The sequence below is a fragment of the Pleurodeles waltl genome, chromosome 3_1 (genome assembly GCF_031143425.1).
Source record: "Pleurodeles waltl isolate 20211129_DDA chromosome 3_1, aPleWal1.hap1.20221129, whole genome shotgun sequence".
NCBI classification, from domain to species: Eukaryota; Metazoa; Chordata; class Amphibia; order Caudata; family Salamandridae; genus Pleurodeles; species Pleurodeles waltl.
In genome coordinates, this window is record NC_090440.1 from 769,227,633 (window position 1) to 769,250,079 (window position 22,447).

At 44.5% G+C, this 22,447-nt stretch overlaps 1 protein-coding gene across 1 annotated transcript in view; it reads right to left on the reverse strand.

Annotated features, from left to right (window-relative positions):
* The window catches only part of PARVA (parvin alpha), a 196,507-nt gene that overhangs the window by 47,499 nt on the left and 126,561 nt on the right, over nucleotides 1-22,447 (reverse strand). The gene's annotated exons all lie outside the window — the stretch shown is intronic.

Sequence of the window (22,447 nt, forward strand, 5' to 3'; positions counted from 1 at the left end):
GTAATTATATTTCCGCAAGCGCATGTCCACCTCATTTCTTCCTGTTCGTGGTTCGCGAAAGGCGTCAGGGCCAAGCATGCCCTGTGCAACTGTGCGTGCCACATTGCATAGGTCTGTTTCTAATAGTGTCAGCTCGCTGCACAATATACGCCACACACCTCCCGCTGCGGACAGAGATTGGCCTTGCACCACTACTTTGTAAGCATCCCTTTCTACTGCCCGCGACGTGGCCGTCCCACCATTTAATTTGAAATATTTGGAAATGTACTCTGGCATTTCCTGGCAAAACAGAGGGTCCAACAGCATGTCTGGTTACAGGTGCCATGTGGGTATGCGAGCGCGCCTACTGCCCCATTGCATGGAAGCCTCTGTGATGTTACAAGCCAGTCGAATAGAGCTGAACATCAAGTCTATGCGAGTGTGCTATCTATGAACCAGGGAATAGAAGGAATATTCCCTATCTAGGGGGTGGAGAAGGCACCACACATCGCAGAATCCCCTCTCGGACATCCATATCACCAGCACATGTGATATTTTCCTGCTGGGAGCACATTCCAGTGGTGGACGAGACCTATTAATATCTATATTTGATACGCAGTTTAGGTCACCCCCCCATATGATATTGGTCGTTGGATCCCGGAAAGGTACAGCCGTAATCGATATGAGAAAGTTACTCTGTTTCGAATTGGGAACATATAGCTCTGCTTTAGATAATGGTTTGCCATCTAGTGATCCCTCTAATAGCACATAAAGGCCATCGGTATCTACATAGCAGTGCCCCACAACATATAGAACATCTCGAGCTACCCACAACAATACCCCTTTGGCGAATGTCGATGTTGTGGTACCGTATGTTAGTCCCTGCTATTTGGTGTTAAGGGTGTGCAATTCTACTGCTGTGAAGTGCGTTTCTTGTAGTATCGCAATGTGGGTTCTGTGACGTTTGAGGTATGTATGTATCCTGCTGCGTTTAGTGGAATTGCCCATGCCTCTCACATTCCACGTTAATATGTTATTGTTGTCAGTATTCATGAGTTTGCAATATTAGTAGCCAGCGTATGGTCTATTGGTGTGTTACACTGGGTCACTGACGGGCCCCGCCTTTTCCAAACGGCTGGCGCTCAGATCCACAAGGCCTCTCGGTTCCGCTGTGCCAGCATTCGCAGCAAGCAGATCTCATCCAAGCAGCACCTTTCTTGGTACTGCAGGGTCGCTCCGATCCTGTTTGCAGGCGCCAGGGAAGTCCGGGTAGGGTACATTGCAGGATTATTATCAGGCCGAGAGCAGAGCTCACTTGCTAGTGTCCACTCCGGTTGCCATCTTGGCCACGCCCCACACCTGACATGCTTAGCGTGGTATTCCCCCAAACCTTTTGCCTTGACTCTTCCTGCTCTGTTGTCTTTGTTTTTGTTGGCTTTATTACTCTGTGGACTTTACCACTGCTAAGCTGTACTAAGGTACTTGTGCCCCCTCCCTAAAAGATGGCAAGACTGGCTTGTATCTGATTGGCACATTTAATTTACTTGCAAGTCCTTAGTATATGGAACTACAGGTAACAAGGACCTGTAAATTAAATGCTACTAGTAGGCCTGCAGCATTCAGTGGGACACCCACTTAAATGCTACTTTAAAACATGTCAGGCCTGACATAGCCTGCAGTGCAGTTTTAAACTGCCATTTCGACCTGGCAAAATATTGCCAGGCCTAAACCTTCCTTTTTTAGACGTATAAGTCACCTTCAAGGTAGGTCATAGGGCAGGGTGCATGATATTTGAAAAGTAGGACATGTGTATTTAAGTTTTGCATGTCCTGTCACTGAAAACAATCCTAATATATTTTTTCACTCTGTCAGGCCTATCTCTCCCCATTGGCTAACACTGGGTTACCTTATTACATTTATGAAGTACTAAATTGGATTGGAAGCAGATAGAGATATGTTGTTTATCCTCTTTAATGATAAAGTCAGATTTAAGTCACAATGCCGAAAAAGTCAATTTTAGAAGTTGGCACTTTTCTGTCCTAACCATTTGTGCCTTGTGCCAGTGTCCTTGTTCACATGACTGAATGGCTGTGCAGCTGGGGTTTGTGTGTTCCTCCCAGACAGTGACGAACAAGGGGTTGGGTGTGGACAGGATGGGTCATTATGCCAAGATATATGGGACAGATCTGTGCCCTGCTCCACATGCACTTCAAAGGACTTGTCACCAGCACACACAAAGGAACTTGACACTAGCCTTTTGTCAACTCAGACTTCTTGGAGCCTTGACACTGGAAGGAAAGAACTTTCCCCAACCAGATGAGGGGGTAGGAAAGGGAGTCCCCAACACGCAGAAGCTAGCACCAACTATAAATATTGGACAATCAGACAAACTCCTCAGAACACTCCTGGAAGAAGACTGCCTCACTGCTTGAGAACTGCCTTGCTGTCTAAGAAGACACACTGGACCTGCTTACCTTCACCCCAGGCTAACCTGAGTGACTACAAGGGCCATGTGGCTGACCTTCTGTTTTAGCTACAGGAACATAATAGGCTCAAGATTTCTCCCTTCAACTGCCCAGATGTGCTGTTGCAAATGGACCAGGCAGGGTCCGCAACTGGACCTGCTTGAGCCCTGCTGGCCTCTGCTGGAGTGAGTTCCTGATCCCAAACAAGTACCCCCACTTCCTAGACCATTGGGCGGCATCAGTCTTAGTTCCTCCAAGAAAGAAAGGTGAAATTCTGAACTTTGTGCTCTTGGTGACCACAACTGACACTCTGCTTTCCCACAATAACCGTCAACACAAATTTCAGATAAGAACCTGCGCTCTTCGCACTACTATGGCTGGAAATGCAAGACCTGCAGTTCGTGCTATAGTAATGACTGCTACAGTGACCACCAATGCGAAGCAATAGTAACGATCAACCAGCTCTTTGTGCTCGAGCGATGACCATCCACAACAATCTCCCTTCCCTTCACAGCCACCTCCACCACAAATGGAACTCTTTGTGCAGGACTTTGATAAGGTAACTCTTTCCATGGGAATAACCTGGTACCTGTATCTGACCTGGCTTCGTCATGGTCAGCCTGAACTTCCTGTTCTCTAGAATGACCAGATGATCACAAGTGGATTTTTTTTATTTTAGGCACTATTGTCACCCAAAATCTTTTAACTGAATATCTCCAGTTCTACTTTTAGGATTTGTAATTCTGGTATCATATGATTTACTCAAATGTACTCTATTTTTCTAAACTGGTTTGGGTTTTTCTTGTGTAATGTTTTCACTTTGTTACAGTTTGTGTGCTGCATAAATTCTTCAAACTTTGCCTCTACGTTAAGCTCGAATTCTTTATGCCAAGGTACCACAGGGTTAAGTACAGGTTAATTTAGTGACTTTTGTGGTTCACCTTGATAAGAGTTGTGGTTGCTGTCTGATTGGGGCTTTCACCCCATTCAACCAATAACAAAAATTTTTACAGAGCCAAATGCCTCACATGTGAAATGCTGATAGTGGCCAAGAGGTATTTCCATAAGAATATTGTTTATGATAAATAATTATAGATTATGAATAGTTGATGAGTTTACCTAGTTCACCTTTAATTATCAGACACAGGGCATGAGCTGCACAAGTCACAAAAAGCATCATAATCTTATACTTGGAATGTGCTATCTGCATTATTAAATAAAATGGGCATAGATCCTTTGCTGGCTCTATTAAAGACACCCAGGGCCTTATTAGAGTTTGGCGGGCGGCGCAGGCTACTCCTCCACTACTCCTGTTTTCCACTTGCTGGCCCTAATGTGACTTTCCTGCTGGGACAGCGTATGGAAACAGTGTTTCCGACTGCTGTCCCAGGGGGAAACAGGCCACAACATTGACACCAGCTTGTAAGCCGGTGGAAATGTTGTTGTGCATCGGGTATGACAGCACCCGTAGTGCTTTTAACTGCCTGTAATTCGGGCAGTGACAAGCTCAACAGGGCTGTTCATGGGGGCCTCTGCACTTCCAATGACAATTGCAGGGGCCTCCATTGACCCCCCACAGCACCCCATCTCTGCCAGCCTTTGCATGGTGGTGGAACCGCCATGCAAAAGGTGGCGAAGAGGGGACTCGAATTAAGACTGCAGGCACCGCCAGGTTGACGACCGGCAGCAACATGGTGGTGCCGTCGGTCCAACCGTGGCGGCTCTGCCACAGTCATAATATGGCGGTCTCAAGACCACAACACTCGTTATAAGGGCCTCAGAACTGAGGTTGAAGTTGCAGCTCTTTATGGAACAATCTGGAGTGGTTTGTTTGCAATCGCTATATTCTTACAAATATAATGTTTCAAAACCTACCCTTTTGGATTGTGTGTTTAGATCTGGATGAGCAAAATGTATTCCACAGTACCCTCATTAAAGCTGCACTAATTAGAGCTAGACTATGGACCAACTAGAACCCTTGAGAACTTTTGCTTTTAGATAACTCCTTACAATGTTCATGAATGGTTCATACTTGGCAGTCACTTCTGAAAAACTATCATCATAGCCGCATTGTCCATATCAATCAGTGTCAGAAAACTGTTGCAGGACCGGAAAACTACGTTGACAAAATTATCTTTTGTGTAATGGAAAGTTGTCCATAAGATAAACATAAGGTTTCATTTCGAAGGATGGTCAGTCAATAATTCCACTTTTTGTGTATGCTACTTGATCATCTTTTTACAGTCTGGCTTGGACTCAATGTAAGGATAATGTTGCACTATGTTGTGAAAATTGCATTATTTAAAAGATTGTTTAAAGCCTGTGACATTCTTATTGGACAGCTACAGGCTACATATGGCATAAAGGATCTTTCTAAATTTGCCATTTGCTATTGAACATAGAATTGCATGCAAAACTACACTACATAAAATGTGTCAGTTGGCAGTTGTCACTACAAACATGGTTGTTTGTCTATAAATTGAGAGTGGATGCTGTTGTTAAGCCATTGATAATCAAACAGAATTGAAAGTTCGTCATTATCAATAAGGATGCCTGTGGGCAACATTATTAATTCAATTATCTTTAGTTGCTCAAAGCACAGGTGCTACTACGACAATTATGCTCATCTGATCATCCATCAGAAAGATCAAAGTCAAGTCTGAATCCATCAATACTTCATGTCGGTTATAAACAATTAAAGCACCCACAAAATATATTTAAATAAATAACTGTTAAAATTTAAAATTGTTTTCATCCCAATTCACTGCTAAGATCACTACAAAAATAAACAATAAATAATAGTAACGTTTCACTAAACCAATTCCTAAAATGCAACAATCAATCAGGAATTTGTAAAGCGCACTACTCACCCGTGAGGGTCTCAAGGCGCTGAGGAGGGGAGGAGGAGTGGGGAAGGAGAAAGGGGGTTCTGTTACTGCTCGAACAACCAGGTCTTGAGAAGTTTCCTGAAGGTAAGGAGGTCTTTGGTCTGGCACAGGTGGGTGGGAAGAGTGTTCCACGTTTTGGCAGCAAGGTGTGAGAATGATCTACCGCCATTTGTAGTTCTGCAGACACGTGGGACAGTTGCGAGGGCAAGGTCGGTGGAGCGGAGATGCCGGGTCAGGGTGTAGAAGGAGAGCCGTCAGTTGAGGTATTCTGGTCCGGTGTTGTGCAGTTCTTTGTGAGCATGGGTGAGGAGTTTAAAGGTGATTCTCTTGTTGACTGGGAGACAGTGCAGGTTTCTCAGGTAGTCTGTGATGTGGCAGTGGTGGGGGATGTCCAGGATGAGGCATGCGGAGGTGTTCTGGATGCATTGCAGCCTCTTCTGGAGTTTGGCCATGGTTCCTGCGTAAAGGGCATTACCGTAGTCCAGTTTGCTGCTTACAAGGGCTTGGGTGACTGTTCTTCTGGTTTCGGTGGGTATCCATTTGTAGATCTTTCGGAGCATGCGGAGGGTGTTGAAGCAGCAGGGGGAGATGGCGCTGACTTGATGGCTCATGGATAATGAGGAGTCCAAGATGAATGCTAGGTTGCGTGCGTGGTCGGTGGGAGTCAGAGCGGCTCCGAGAGTGGCAGGCCACCAGGAGTCATCTCATGCAGAGGGGGTGGAGCCGAAGATGAGGACTTTCGTCTTGTCAGAACTGAGTTTGAGGCAGTTGCTCTTGATCCATTCGACAATGGCTTTCATTCCTAGGTGGAGGTAGGTCTTGGCGGAGTCTTTGGTGAGGGAGAGGATCAGTTGGGTGTTGTTGGCATATGAGATGATGTTGAGGTTGTGGGATAGGGCAATGTTACCGAGCAGGGCCATGTAAACGTTGAAGAGGGTCGGGCTGAGGGTCGAACCCTGTGTATGCCGCAGATAATTTTGGTGACCTCTGAGCGGAATGGAGGGAGGCGGACTCTCGAGGTTCTGCCGGTGAGATAGGAGGTGACCCAGTCCAGGGCTCTGTCGTGGATTCATGCATTGCTGAGGCGTGGGCTTAGGGTGTGGTGGCAGAGGGTGTTGAATGCAGCCGAGAGGTCCAGGAGGATGAGGGCTGTGGTTTTGCCCTTGTCCAGTATGGTTCTGATGTCGGTGGCGGCGATGAGGACGGTTTCAGTACTGTGGTTGCTGCTGAATATGGATTAGGAAGGGTCTGGGGTGCTGTTCTCCTCGAGTAAGTGGGTTAGCTGTCTGTTGACAGCCTTCTCAATGACTTTTGCCGGGAATGGGAGCAGAGAGCTAGGTCCTTTGGGTCCGCCTTGGGTTTTTTGAGGAGGGCGTTGATCTCAGCGTGTTTCCAGCTCTCATGGAAGGTGGCGGACTCGGAGGAGCTGTTGCTGATCTTCCGTAGTTGGGGGTGCGAAGACGGAGCTTGCTTTGTTGAGGATGTGGTGAGGGCAGGGTGTCAGATGGAGAGCCGGAGTGGATGACGTTCATGATTTCGATGGTGTTGTTGTCGTTGATGGGGGACCAGGAGAGCAGGAAGTTGGTCGGAGGTGAATCTGTGGTGTTGGTGGTTGCCAGGGGAGGGGGTCTGGGTGCTGAAGCTGTTGTGGATGCTTACAATCTTGCGGTGGAAGTAGGAGGCTAGGGAGTCCCAGAGGTCTTGGGATGGCGGGATGGCGGTGGCGTTGGAGCTGGGGTTGGAGAGTCCCTTCACAACGTTGAAGAGCTCCTTGTGGCTGTGTGCATTGTTGTTGATTCGGTCTTTGAAGTCGGTTCTCTTGGTGGCTCGGATGAGTTGGCGGTGTCTGCGGATGGCGTTTTTGAAGGCTGTGTGGTTGTACAGAGTCTGATCTTGGTGTCACTTTCTTTCGAGTCTTTGGCAGGTTTGCTTAGATTTGTGGAGGTCGGCGGTAAACAAGAAGGCCATTCTGTCGGTGCATCTGTTGGAGGGATTCTTGATTGGGGCCAGAATATTGGTACAGGTGTCGACCCATTGACTGAAGTTGCTGGCAGCTGCATCAGTGTCGGTGGTGTCGATGGGTGGGTTCTGGGAGAGGGTCACAATAAGTTGGCCTTGGGTGACCTTGTTCCAACTGCAGTTGGAAATGCATTGTGGGTGGTGGTGTCTTTCAGGTTTCTTGAAGGAGAAGTGGATGCAGCGGTGGTCTGTCCAGTGGAGTTCGGTGGTGTGGCTGAAGGAGACATGATTGCTGACGGAGAAAATAGGGCTGAGTGTGTGTCCTGCGGTGTGGGTAGGTGTCGTGGCAAGCTGTTTGAGGCCGAGGCTGAAGAGGTTGTCGAGCAGGGTGGCGGTGTAGTTGTCATTGGTGTTCTCAAGGTGAAGCTTAAGTCCGCGAGGAGTATGTAGTCAGTGGATGCGAGTGCGTGCGTGCTGATGGAGTCGCTGAACTGCTGACGGGGGCCAGGGGGCCTGTAGATGATGGTCCCTCAGAGGGTGGTGTTTGGGTCAGTGTGGCTCTGGAAGTGCAGGTGTTCGGCGGTGCTGAGGGTATCTTCGGTGTTGGTCCTGATCCTAAGGGTGTTCTTGTGGACGATGGCGATGCCTCCTCCTGATCTGTTGGAGCGGTCCCTGTGGGTGATCTTGTAGCAGTGTGGGATGGCTATGGAGATGTAAGGGGCTGAGGAGGGTTTCATCCTGGTCTCGGTCAGGCAGGCGACGGCTGGGGAGGCAGTCGAGTAGATTTCATAGCTCTACTGCGTGCTTGTGGACAGAGCGGGTGTTGAGGAGGATAAATCTGAGATGGTTGCATCCTGCCTTGGTGGGTGGGTCATTGGCATGGAGGCTGGTAAAGGTGCAGTTCCGGAAGGAGAAGGGTCCGCGGGTGGTCTGCAGGGAGGCTTGAAGGCAGGTGGCAGAGCAGCCGGTGTTGAGGACGCGGAGGTTGACGACGTCATAGTGAAGAGGTGTGTGGAGGTGGTGGGTGGGACGGGAGCCAGAGATTCTGGCACTGAGCGCAGTCCAGGCGTGGATGGGTGCAGACAGGCTTGCCTTTGGCGCGCCAACGGTGCGGCCGCATAGCCGCTGCCATTAAGTAGGGAGGTGAGGGGAGAGAGGACAGCTGGGAGGCGGGAGCAGGGGTGAAAAACGGTGAGAAAAAGGAGGCGGGACGCAAAAAGGGGGCAGGCCGTGTGGGCAGCTGTGGCGAGGGGGAGAGAGAGAGGGGGAGAGCAAAAGTGAGAGAGAGAGCAGAGGGAGAGAAAAACGAAGAAGAGAGTAAGGAAGGAAAAGGAGCACAAAGGGACAGAAGAAAAGCAGAGCAGAGAGAAAAGCAGAGAAAGGAGGAGATAGGCAGAAGTAGCCTAGTAGGAAAGCAGAGCGCTCCCACTAGACACCAGGGATGAGGCGCAGGCAGAAGCCTGCGGGTGGAGGAGGGCCATAAACTCATGACAGGGGTCAGGAGTTCAGAGGAGCCAGGGAAAGGGCTCTACTTGCAAGGTGGAGTCACGGGAGGCAGGGCAGAGCAGTGCACTGACCAGGTCAGTGGTATTGCTCAGCCTACCACGCAGCTGCCGCCATTAAGTAGGGACAATAAAATCATATAAATATATTTACATTTCAAATCCATCTTTCTACGTATAAAACATACTGCAAGTAAAGATTTGCTCACACCAAATACTATATAAGGGGTTACTTCTTACTTCATAATCCTTAAAGCCTCTAGATGTTTCCTGATCCCTAAGGTCCAACAGATAGCATGAATCCATTTTTCCTATGCTTGTGATAGGCTGTGCAAAAAAATAGCATTTTTTCAATACTACCTAAACTGCATAGTGTACAAAGTGCAGCTTCTCTGGGGTTGTCATGTGGTTTCCACTTTACAGTCAGTGATCTTACTTGGAGTATATCATAGAGGAGTTTCAAGTATAAGGTCTTGGTTAACTGCAGTTGAATCAACTCGAGAAACTCTTCGAAGCCTGGCTACGGCTTAACCATGAGAAATTGTGCTGACAACCAGCCTAGACTCGAAGTCTGATGCAGAGGTTTTAGAGTATACTCCCAAAATGTTTGTTTAAGCAAAAACTTTGACCTCAGTGTCAATGTGTGTGGTTCATTCCAAAAAGAAGGTAGACAAAGTTTGTAAAACCAGACCTGATTGTAACGAAGCCAAGGAAAGGTTAAGGACTTGTCAAGTTCGATAAGTTCATCGAGGCCTTCACTATAACTAGTAAGTTCACGGGTTGTCCATATCCTCACCCAGTAAAACTATTTCCTAAGAGAGGCTAAACACTCTACTGTATTTGCCTGATTTTCAAATCCATATATATGGGTACTAATGGTGTAGATTTTGGCACCCCCAGTAAACTTCTCAAGAACTTATTTTCAGTTATTAAATCATCTATACCCCATATCTCAGCCTCATAAAGTGCGGCAACCTGGGCCTTGTACTTGTATAGCTCTAATGTTGGAGTAATTTTAGAGCCTTGATGTTTCCTTGCAATGTCCCTTGCATTATGAATTAGCACAGTTTTTGCTTTAGTTAGATGGGAAAGCCATTACAGTATTGAATCTAAAGTTATATCCAGATAAATAAATTGGGCACAATCTCTAGCTTTTACTCGTAGACTTGTAAGTTTATCTTACAGCTCCTATAGGGGTTAAAGCCATACACTTTGTTTTACTATGGTTAATTTCCAATCCCCTTCTCTCACAGTATACAGTAAATTAATCAAGTAGGCACTAGAGGCCCCTAGGTATCTGTCAGACCAGAATGGTATAATCTACAAAAAATAGAGCCGGGACAAGTCAAGTCATTCATGCCAGTATTAAAAAATATTACCTTTAATTTATCACTGTGTAGGTATAGTTAGGTAGACTTTACATACGAAGAGCGTTTTTTGTTTTGCTAATAACTTTTTTTAAATTAGAAAAATAAATTGGGGGTTCATCAGTGTCCCACGAAAGTCCAGCAGGAGTCAGCCCAGTCCCCCATGTGGTTCCTTGACACTGCTGTTAGAGGATTAAAAGAAATGAAACAGAGAGAAATGCAAAGGAAAATAAGGATTTGGAGCCAAAGGCTGTGCAGTACAGCTGGAGTTGGGGGCTTGGCTGCTGGCCCTACATCCAAACCCATGCTGCACACGGAAGCCAAAGGCTGTGCGCCACGTGGGTTTGGCTGACCGTTGAGGATAGACCTTTTTTTACATTTAAAAAAAACATGAAATTGACTGAAAAAGCAAAGGTTAAAATGGCATTATACTTAGGTATGGTAACAATTAATATCTAACTTTACATTAAAAAAGCAAAAAATCTGTGAAAAAATACAAAGGTTAAAGTGGGTAGGTGAAAATGTCAGTTGTAACGCCACATTCTAAATGTTAAAAAAAGATTCAGAAATGCATCAGTTATAGTTTTCAGAACTAACTATAAATGGCAGCACTGCCATGCCCTGATAATGTTAGTATAGGATTTCTGATATGAAATTAAATACCACAAGGTGCAAAATCATGTAAACCACAAATTATGATTTTCACACACGGACTTCCATAGGTGAAATAAGGTCCTCCTACATAAGCCTTACCCCTTTACAGAACACTTGGGGTAAGCCCAAATAATGTGGCAATTAGCCAGACATGAGTGGACAAGCCTGTGCTGCAGACAATCTTTGCCCCGTGATATATGAGGTCATATAAAGGGCAGAACTGGTGGTACAAGTTATAAAAGCTCAGAAAACCATAACTGGTGAATTTCAGTGCAATGCCTGATATTTTCACTTTAACCTTTGTTTTTCAGTGAGTTTCTAGTTTTTTTTTTATGTAAAGTTAGATATTACTATACCTAACATTAAAATCACTTTAACCTTTGTTTTTTTCAGTGAAATATATATTTATTATACTACAATGCTACAATTGTTAGGGTGTCAACATATGGATAGTGTTTTAAGGCTGAGGTCATGCAAATGTTGAACCAATACTGTTATTATCACACCCTACCCCCACACAGAAAACTAGAATACATGCTGTAACCCATGTTCAGAATACAGATTTTGAAAGCATGAAATGAAGAAACAGTCATGGTCTGTGTAAATCCAAAAATGTAATTTAGGATGGAACACTACTGCAGCTCATCTGTGATCTGTTCTCATAAGATTGGCTCAAGGTAATAGGCTCTGCTCTGTGTTCCTAAAACAAGCCCAGAGCACATTGTTCATGCTCAGTACATGTTTAGTGCAGAGGCTCTTCAAACATGACTTCTGGTGGCAGACTGCATTCCATGTCTATAGGGACTACATGATGAACACAGACTGCAGCTACAGGATGAAGTCTGTGTTGATCACACAGGATCCATATACCATAGACTCAGAGGATGTTAGAAGATATTATGCACATTAGAATGGATTGTTTTCATTTTTTCAAACAACTCTTTGTTGATGGATAGTGTTATATAATTTGTATTATTGATATTTTCCTTCAGTTAAAGAAACACAAGTAAACACATTAGATTACAATACAAAACATGTGCCATTATGTCAACACCTTAAATCAGAGGTCTTCAAACTGAGGGACGGGCCCCCGTAGGGGGACCTCAAGTGATCCCATGAGGGACACTAGACTGTGGCCAAAAGAAGCATTATGCGAATAAAAGGACTTTGTTTTAGGATGAAAATAATTAAAAGCAGTAAACCCTTCTGTAATGGGCCATCACTAACATATTTTGTCATTTATAGACAATCTCGGAGTGTGTGTCAAAGCAGAAGGGACACAAAGTATTCTTCAAAACACTCACCCCCACTTCTACTAATCACACTGTGGATACTTGAACACATTAGTAAGACCTGCCTAACCAGAACAGTATGTTTGGCATCATGTATTTGATTGCATTTTTTAAACAGTAACATATGAACTGCAATGTTTAAATAAGTGTAGACATATCTAAACATTGCCAATTTAATATAATAATTGTGAAAAATTCAGGGGGGCACTGATGATGATTTTTTTTTTTCTGTGGGCGCGTGGCATTAAAAGGTTTGAAGACCACTGCCTTAAATAAACATTGAAAGAGGCTGTGTTATTCACACCAATCTGCATGCACAACATCCAGTCGAACTCTTTTCCTATCCCCCACTGTGTGGGTTAGGATGCTTCATGGGACATAGCCTTTAGCTCTGATCTAAAGGAAACAACATGCCTATACCAGGTCTAAATGCCTTTAGTCTCTTAGGCTTCTGGTAATAGGTCTTCATAGAGTTACATATTGCCAACAGCAATATGTTATTTTGGCCAGCCACAGTTTCGTAGTGAGACTGCGTCTGTATCACCCATGTTTTGCTACTAACTGTCTGAACAGCAGGAGTGCGAGGGCAGTAAACTTGAGTTTCAGATGAGGTACGTGTTTAGCGTTTAATCCAATCCAGCAGTGCCGTGGAAGGGAGCATTGGTTGAAGAAGTTTGATTATTTCCTGTTAATTTGCTGCCAGTAGCTAAAAATGCAAGAACACACCCATGCAAAGTGGAGGAATCCTGCACCACAATCTCCACATCACTCAGAACAAGTATTCAGTCTGAACTACCTTTTGAGCAGTATAAGTGGAGGGTAGTATATTCTGTGAAGGAATCTGTAATGAAGTAGGTGCAGCCTTTACTCTGCAGTAGTAAGGATCACTGGAATTATGCGACAGGAGAGGGTCAAATTATGTGGCAGAGTTCAGCCAATTATGCGGTAAGAAAAGACAAATTATGCAGCATAATGCGTAACAATTTGTGATAGTATTACTTCATTATGTCATCCATTTTAGGTTGAGTGTACGCGTACCATCTCTTGTATACTTTTAAGTATACTTCTTCTGTGGGCTTAAAGCCATTTCATTTGTTTGTTTCAGTGTCATTTAAAACTCCTTGCTTGCTGGAGATCAGTCATGCCTCCTTGTCCCTCCTTTTTTTCTTTGGGAGGAGAGACCAACTACTTTATGATTATCTGTTCTGTAGGCGACAATTTGTTTCTTCTCTTCCTGCTCCTCTTACTGTTTGCCTGTGTTCAGCTTAGGGGCCTATAGCTGCTTGCATTTTAATATAGCATTCCTCCCTCCCACCTTCTCCCATGTTGCTGCATGCTCCGCACACCCCCTTGTCCCTGGTGGTGCCATCCTATACCTCACCCCTCTTGACACGTTGACGAGCAGAGGCAGCATCGGGTTCTTGTTATAGCCACTGTTATTAAACTACTTCTATCCTTATCATTGTGTGGGTGGAGTTTTCTTTCTTACTGACTTTGTGGCTATCGGAGTACATTCAAATTGCAATAGTACACGTTTAATGTTTTCACTTTGTAACACTATTATATAGCTCATCGCCGGTCCCTGTGCAGTTTTCACCTTTTCCAGCAGGTGAAAAGCTTGAATGCCCTTTTCTGCAGACTGCTTAACGAACTGACTCAGTCAACCTCTACAGACCCAGCCTGCTACGCTCGGAGAAATGGCTCACTTGCAGCTGGTGCAGTAATTCTGGCACAAGAGGGTGGTCTCTTCCGGTGCAACAAGGTTTCTTCGGAGTGGATGACTCCTCATTTTTAGTGAGGATTATTTTTAATGTACTGAGTGTGAAGTAGTGAGTTTAAATATTGCGATGTATATGTTCTGTTTAAAAAATAAAGCACAAAAGGTTTGTTTGCTATTCTGGCAGTCACTGGATGACTTGGTGACGTGAGTTCCAGCTGTGTAATTTCAGATTCTCAAGAAATAAAAATATTTTCAGCCAAGCATTTCCCACGGGGGCCAATTGTTGTTTTCAAATGATTTGCTGAAGCACAGTGGCAGACATGTCTACATGATTTCGGAAAATCTGCTAAACGTTATTCAGAAGATCAACAGGCATCGCCTTTAAAATAAGGCGTTCTTGACAGTAAATTTGCAGTTATATTGCTTACGTTTTACCCTGGCATTTTCATTAGTGGGAGTAGCCTTGTGACTCCTTTTTTGCAAAGGACGAAATGCACAAAAATGTCCTTATATGAGAAGCCCTGAGATGATGTATTTGAGGAGATTTATAATCGTTTACTGATTTACAAACGTTAGAAGACTAAGCAAGGTACATTTACTAATGTCATAACTCCCCTACCATATCATATGCCCGTTTTCCCTAAATCCAAGGTACATTCACTAATGCAAAGAGTAGTGGAAGTGACACCCTTCGACCCAATAACACCCAGGAAGTGTTATATAACGTATGACCCCCGTTATCTTTCAAGCAATGGGTCTCATGGCCTTTAACCCTGATGACATCACATGGGTTTATCACGAATGTTAGGATCTACAAGTGCAAGATTATGGATGGAGCTATCGCATTAAACAGTACATCACCGGAAAAAGTAAAAGCATTGCTCTCGAAAGAGGTACTGCATTGGAACCAGTCGTGCTTGCCTCCTTCACACAACAGATGCAGTAGTGAGCAGTAGCTACACAAACCTCCATAACACAAAACATGAAAAATATGGGCAGAAGATGTGGAAGTCACCTTCAGCTAACAGATGCAGTACAGGAAGAAAGCAGCAATACAGTACTCACTAAGTCTCCCGTATAAAACAAAGTTTCAACACGTCCAGCACCCTACCTTAAAAAGCAGGTGTTGCACAGGAAGCAAGTACTCGTCCTCCAAGATAAAACATGTAGAAGCTATGCAACCTTTTTTCTCACAAAACAATTACCATGTGGACATAGTAGAACATGCCTACCCACAAAATAAACACAAGGCAGGAAATATAAAAAATAATTGGCAATATTTTCATTTTTTGCTACAGATAGAGGAAAATGATGAATGGAAGTGCTTTAGTTATAAGCAGGGCCATTTGAATTATGTGGCAGAGAGGACCACATTATATGGCAGGGTTAACCAAGTTATGTGACAAGAAAAGTCCATTTGTGAATTTACAACGCCAATAACAACAACTCAAGCAAAAGCGAGACCTATTGTATTGCAAATGCTTGTTAAGCTTGGAAACACTGTGTGGGCATTGGTTGCACCTCATTTGTACCAGTTTAACACCAAAATATAACAATAAGCAACAGGAAGGTGACAAGTCCAGCTATGCAAAGGGCCTTACATGGCACAGCAAGACAAGTCACTGCATTTTTTAAAACTTTTGAACCGTTTGAGCTAGAAACAAAATTGTTTTTGGTAAACTCTGCAGTTTATGCGGCAGATGATGGATTATGTGGCAACAGCGGCAACCCTATCATTATGCAAAAATCGCTGTGGTCTCAAAATCGCCTAATTCCAGTGGCCCTGCAGTAGTTCACTCGTCTGTGTATGGCAAATTTCCCTGGCCCAGTTTGTGAGGGTTGTGTCTAGCTCTGCATCCCATCCAGCTCTTTCAGGAATTTCCAAGTGTGGGAGAGTGTGTTGTATATCTCAGTTGAAACTGTTATAATTTTGTTGGGGGATTTTGCGTTTATGGTTTCTTCTAGGGGACAAAATACATTTACGGGGATTAGTTTGCATTGTGGTCCAACTCTGTTATATTAAAAGCTGTCTGGTGGTGTAAGTGCTGCACATGTTTTCAGTGGGTCCAATGGAATAAAGTGTCCCCCTTAACAGAAGTTTCTACAGTGTTTATTTTTAGCTTCTGTAGTTGTGACACTGCTTTTTATTTGCTCAACATCATCATAGGAAAGAGCGGGTGTGAAAATAATGGAGAGCTGGGCTGCTTTTCTGACGTGTTGTTATCTATTTGGTCTTTTAACCACGCCCATCCCTATCGCATGTTTATGGGCTTGCCCTTCAGAAATCCTTTGTTATCATTGGTAAATGCTTTACGTTTGTCTCTCCTTTGGGCGGTTTGGTTACAGCCTTGGACATCGACCCTGTTACATGGCTAATTGCAGTATTGCTGATGTGTTTGACTGTGAGCAAACTTATTTTTCCTTTTGTGTGTCTCCTTCACGCTCATGGCCACTTATGTGAAACTGTTGTACTTTTAATTTTCAATTTATGTGGCAAGAAAAGTCCTGTTAGGAGTTTACAACACTAATAGCTCTAACTCGAGCAAATGCAAAACCTATTGCATTGCTTATTTAGCTTTCAAGCTTGCACCAAGCTGAGATTGTGGAATGGTGTTTCTCTTATCTTACTTGACAAAAAATTTACACCAAAGGCAATTCACGAGCAGGATGGAATTCACAATGTCTTTCTCTACAGCAAGGTGTGCCATGTAACGCTGTGGCTTTACTCAATAGTGGGACCTTAGCACAAAGATAAAACAGCTCCATACCGGGGACCATAAAACCCCATTTGTGCAGCAGATTGAAGATTTTTCAATTCTGTTTTTTTGTGCGCCCACACTAGTTGAATGAGCAAAGCGATGAGAAATTAGAATAAGTGTTTATTGAGTATAATGGGAATACTGAAGAAGTACTACAGGAACTTGAATAATACATCAATTTTTTTTTAATCAAACCCAGCTTGTCCGCCATGAATAATGAACGTTTTAGTCATCTATTTAACTGTTGTTCGAGGTGATTAACTGCACAATCATAATTATGCAGAACCATTTCCTCTTTATCACGCTCAAAGGGTTCAGTACACCATTCCAGTGGGAAACCTAGATGCATAGGACGGGTCCCTGTAGTAAGTAGTAAGTGAAAATATAGCAGGTTTGGCTCAAATAATAGTGTGACCTGACTTCATTCAGAATATTGTGAGTTCCCAAAGTATGGGGCTAAGGCTTTCCTGAGGTACAGGGTGATATCATCAGCGTAGAGCAATATCAAGAGAGGCAGTTATGGAAATGTAGATTGTGGTGTTGCCAAGCTAAACAGCTAGTGGGTCAAGTGCTAACAGAAATAGTAGTGGTGAAAGTCCGCATTGGTGGTGGATTCAGCCTTGTATTTGTGACTCAAGTAGAGAGTCATCCATTTACATATAACTGAGCCACAGGTGATTCATACAAGGTGGGATAAAGCTTCAGAAAGGATGCAGCAGTCCCCACTGGGGTCAAAATGTCTTGGAGGTACCACCACTCTAGTGAGTCGAACATATTGGTAGGAACCAAAAAAATAGTCTCCACCTCAAGCTCAGGTTTCATTTGATGGAGCACGGCAAAGAGGATTTGTAGATTATGAATAGTTTGCCTTCTGGGTATGAAACCAGCTTGGTCTGGAAATACGATGTGTGGGAGCAGAAGAAGCAATTTGTTGGCAATAATTTTAGAAAATATGTTGGCAACGTGATTAATTTAGGCACGGGGTCTATATTACTGGCAGCTTGCAGTGTTTGTGTTGGGTTTCAATAGTACAATCAAAAGTGCTTCTCACAGGGAGGGGGGGAGCACACCTCTATTGCCTCCTTAAATACATCTAAGAGGCATAGGGCCAGTAGGTCAGAGTAAGTTTTATATAATTCAGTGGTAACACAGTCAGTGCCAGGTGCTGTACCGTTTGGGTAGCCACAAATAACCTGGTCAACGTTATCTACAGTTTGCCACATTAGTGCTGTGCCTCCTAAGTAGTGGTGTAACTGCCTTGAATTGGAGGCAATAGAAATAATAATGTTTGTTGCCCAGGACTTTTTTATTGTGAGAACTAGTGTTTTTACCCAATCCTATCTCTTCCCTGTATGCTCAGGATTTAGTCTATTTTTCAAGTATTTCTCTTCCCTTTCCCCTGTTCCATTGCATTCTGTGATTTGTTTCCCTGAAGTTCATTCTCACCTGTGCCTTGTCCTCTCCAGCCAGTTCTGCCTCTAGGTGTTTAATACCTGCCTCTAGTGTCTCAAACTGATGATTCAGAGTTTTCAATACCCCATGCAATTTGGCAATACAATGCCTTCTGATAACAACCATGAAGGCCTCCTACAGTGTGGTCTTTTCTGCTACATTGTCGTGCCGGAGTTAAAAAAAATTGCCTAATTTTGTTACTATTTTGACTTTGAATACTGTGTCTAGAAGGGCTCTCAGGAATAGTTGCCACAATCTATCATAGCTGTCTGCATCAGGTATTCTGATATGCAGCAGCACAGAGGAGTGGTCCTATAGGGTTAAGTCCTGAGTGATTAGACAGTAATCCAACCAAGACCATGTTATGCATGGCATGGTAAAAGCTTCCCTTGTTTAAGTGTGCATTTCTGTGCTATCATATTTCAACAAGATCACCCTCAGATATAATGACCACAATGACTTTATACACCACAGTGTGGGTGTTGGTTTGCAAATCTGACCTGTTGATGTGTAGTACAGGCATGGTAAGGAAGTTACTTCCCCTTATGACTGTTTTAAGGTGCAGTTGTATAATAATGCCCCACAATGTATAAAAGAAGTTCTACGGTCATAGATATTAATTATCAATAAATATTTACCCTCTAATGTTCCTTGTAATATCATGTAGCACTCAGCTTTTTCTGCAATTGTGTGTAATGTTCTACATGGCATGCCCATTTTGATATACATGTTGCTACCCCTCTTGTATATAATCCCGCCCATTTACACAATACATTTTTATCAGTCCTGGGGGTCAGGTGGGTTTCTTAAAGCATAGCTATGTCTATATGCTTACCTGATAAAAAGGTTACCACCTGCCATGTCTTTCTGGGGTTATGAAGGCCACGTACCTTCCATGTGATGAAGTTGTAGTATTTAGACATGACCGAGCATTCAGTCAGCTAGTTGGGTCTGGGGCATTCACAAAGCAAGCAGCAGCATGAGGACAATCTTTCATATATGAGGTGATAGCATGGCATTGACAGATCACTGCATCAGCCTGGTGGCTGGCTTGGTACATTTTGAACAAAACCTGTCCCACCCCCTCCTACACCAGCACCCCAACATAGCTGGCAAATGTCATACTCCCTCCCACCCCTTTCCTGTGACTCTCCCACTGGTCTAACAACAAGCTCATAATGCAATTAACAACTGAACATTAATATACCCACAGGTTCTTGCCATTTCGGTGATGAAAAGCAACCATCCCATGATAGTGGGCCTGTCAACAGCCAAAGGACTAGAAAATAATATGTATTGCATATAGCAGGAAAAGTGTCTCACTGAACTCTGCAGTACGTATCTCACTGCATCTCAGCTGGATAGTGCCTCCCACAATGGGAGCACTTACAAAGTGCAGCTTTTGCAAGTTGCAACGGGCAAAGATGTTTCAGTTAATTGGTAGGGCTCATTCCGCCACCTTCTTTAGGGGTCTCACTGTCATGGTCACCAGCCCTCATCACTAGTTTACTCTGTAGTTGCTGAATATGACAAATGTAGTGACCTGCTGTGGGTCCAGGAGAATTTGGGTCTTTCCCAAGCTGTAGATGATTTTTCTTTACCATCGCGAATGCCCGGTGGGCCTCCTGTATGTCGAGTGTAAAGTTTTGGTAGAAGGATATGGCAGCATCACTGTATTGGAGGTCCTTCATTTCATGTGCCAGATAATGAACCAGGGGGGTCATTCCGACCCTGGCGGTCTTTGCAGCACCACCAACAGGCTGGCGGTGCTTCCTAGCCCATTCTGACCGCGGCGGTAAAGCCGCGGTCAGAAAACCGGGGCCGGCGGTTTCCCGCCGGTTTACCCCCGGCTCGGTCGAATCCGCCAGGGCAGCGCTGCAAGCAGCGTATCCTTGGGGATTCTGACCCCCTTCCCGCCAACCTGTTTCTGGCGGTTTTCACCGCCAGGAAGAGGCTGGCGGGAACGGGTGTCCTGGGGCCCCTGGGGGCCCCTGCACTGCCCATGCCACTGGCATGGGCAGTGCAGGGGTCCCCTAACAGGGCCCAGGGCGGCTTTTCACTGTCTGCATAGCAGACAGTGAAAAGCGCGACGGGTACAACTGCACCCGTCGCACCGCCGCAACACCACCGGCTCCATTCGGAGCCGGCTCCTGTGTTGCGGCCCTCATTCCCGCTGGGCCGGCGGGCGCTAACTTGCTTAGCGCCCGCCGGCCCAGCGGGAATGTCAGAATGCGGGAAGCGGTATTTTGCCCGCGTGGCCGAGTTAGAATGAGGGCCCAAGTCTCTATCCCAGAAATTCAGGAGTGTGGTCTGGGCTTTTGGAGGCAGGTGTGCTGCCAATGACCGATATGCACACTCTACCAAAAACTGATTCGAGAAGCACCAAAGAGTGGTGTCACAATTTCCTCAACAAACGTTTCCATTTCACCAGTATCTGTTGATTCTGCAGTACCGAGCATGCAAATATTATTCTCCCTGGATCTAGCCTCCAGGTCCTCATTTTTAGCTGTGATAATGGAGAGTACTTTGTGCATTTTTAGAAGTTTCTCTCTATCCCTTTGAGTGTTGGCTTCATTTGTCAATATTCTGTTCTCTGCTTCCATCAGGCAGTCTTTATATTTGTCCATCATGGTGGTCATGACATCCATGCAAAAGTTAAATGCATTTATCTTCTTTTCAATGAATCTGAGGCTTGATTGCATGTTCTTAAGGAGCGACCTCATGTCCAGGTCATCCTCTGATTCAACGTTGTCTCCTAGGCCAGATGCACCAGCTGTGCGAGCAGAGTCTTGTTGTTTCCCTGTCTTCTGCAATTCAAAAGTGATCTTAGGCTTTTTGGCATCCCCAGACTTTCCTGTGGTGGCAGTCGAGCCTGGACAGAAGGATTTTGTAAACTTTCAGTCAGAATCCAGTCCCCTGCAATTCATTGTGGCCAGCGACACAGCCTAGAGTTCACAGAGAGCATACTTCATGCTAAACGCTCACGAACCAGCCACTCTCCAGACACCTCTGTGGGGGGCACAAGCATTCTGGGATTCCCAATAGTCTGTTCCAGGTACTTTGCAACATAGACCTATATTTTCTGGTAGTTTCAGGTCAAGAGGTTCCAAGTGCCTGCCTCTCCACTGCACAGTGTGCGCCCTTTTCCTCCAGTCTCAGAGAGCCTCCACCTCAGGGACTACAGTGCAGTTTTGCAGGCAAGCTGACCAGGCCATCCTCAGTTGGTGGCATATAGAGATTTGAAGGCTGCTCCATCCACCTGGTCACGCTGGATTTGAGCCAGGGCACCCTTCCTTCCAGTGGTGGGGGCATACATATATACCATGTGTACCACTGGCCTTGGGGAACACACTCACCGGCAGCAGCGTCCTACATCCATCTCAGGAGTCACTCTGTTTCTGATGCCCACCTGTGTGCTCATCTGGCTGTCAACAGGTGATCACCCCCGCACTAAGTAGGCTGCCATTAGTTTGACCTCTCAGAGCCCTAGTGTGATTAGCGAGGTGTGGCTTCCCACGATCTCCAGGAGCCATCTTCGCTTTTGAGGAAGGGCTTTTGACAAGGGGAATTTTTTTTTCATTAGAAAGAAAATATTATTTGATCTATTACACATTTGGCTGTCTTTTCCACTGTGCTAAATTGAAAGCTATGAACAGTTCAGCACAGGGGGAATAGGCAGCCTTAAAAGAGAAAATCACATGCAAGGTGCATTAGTATATCTGGAAACCTGTGGCTGACATTGTTCTCCAGGAATTCAATTACACCTGCTTTGTGAAAGGCAAAGATGTGGTAAAGAAAGTTCAGGAGGAGTCATACAACTCCACTTATACTTTTAGTTCCTGCTTAAATTAGGCCCCAGATGTGACAATTAAATAATTAATTTAATCTAAAGGCTATGCACATATTGCATATTAAAGTATGTTACAGTAAACTCAAACTATGTGAATTTTCTGTATTCAGTACTCGTGAAGTCAATGTTTTTGCAGTCGATGTTTTTTCTTCTTTTTTTTTTAGATGTAAGTCACAAAATATGCTGAATAGAGAAGAAAGTATTACAGTTGTTTATGATATCAAAAACTGAAATAATGCATGGACATGTTGAAAAGTCCAGAGTGACTCTTAATAAATAAAACAAATAAAACAAGTGTTACACTCTCTACTGCTGTGCTTTAACATTCATAAAAGATGAAGACTTGACATCAAAGGAAAGTCTATTTTTGACCGCTGGCCAGCATAAGGATTGAGACATCTAAAGATTTTTTTTTTAAAGTTATATTTGAAAAGTTGCTTCTACTTTAGCTCTACAGGAAAACAACTTAAGCTTCCGTTGTAAATTTTATCTAGACTTCTCCGATGAGTATTAGTGAAAATGAGCCACATTCTGGCTGGACTAATATCAATGCTCTATTT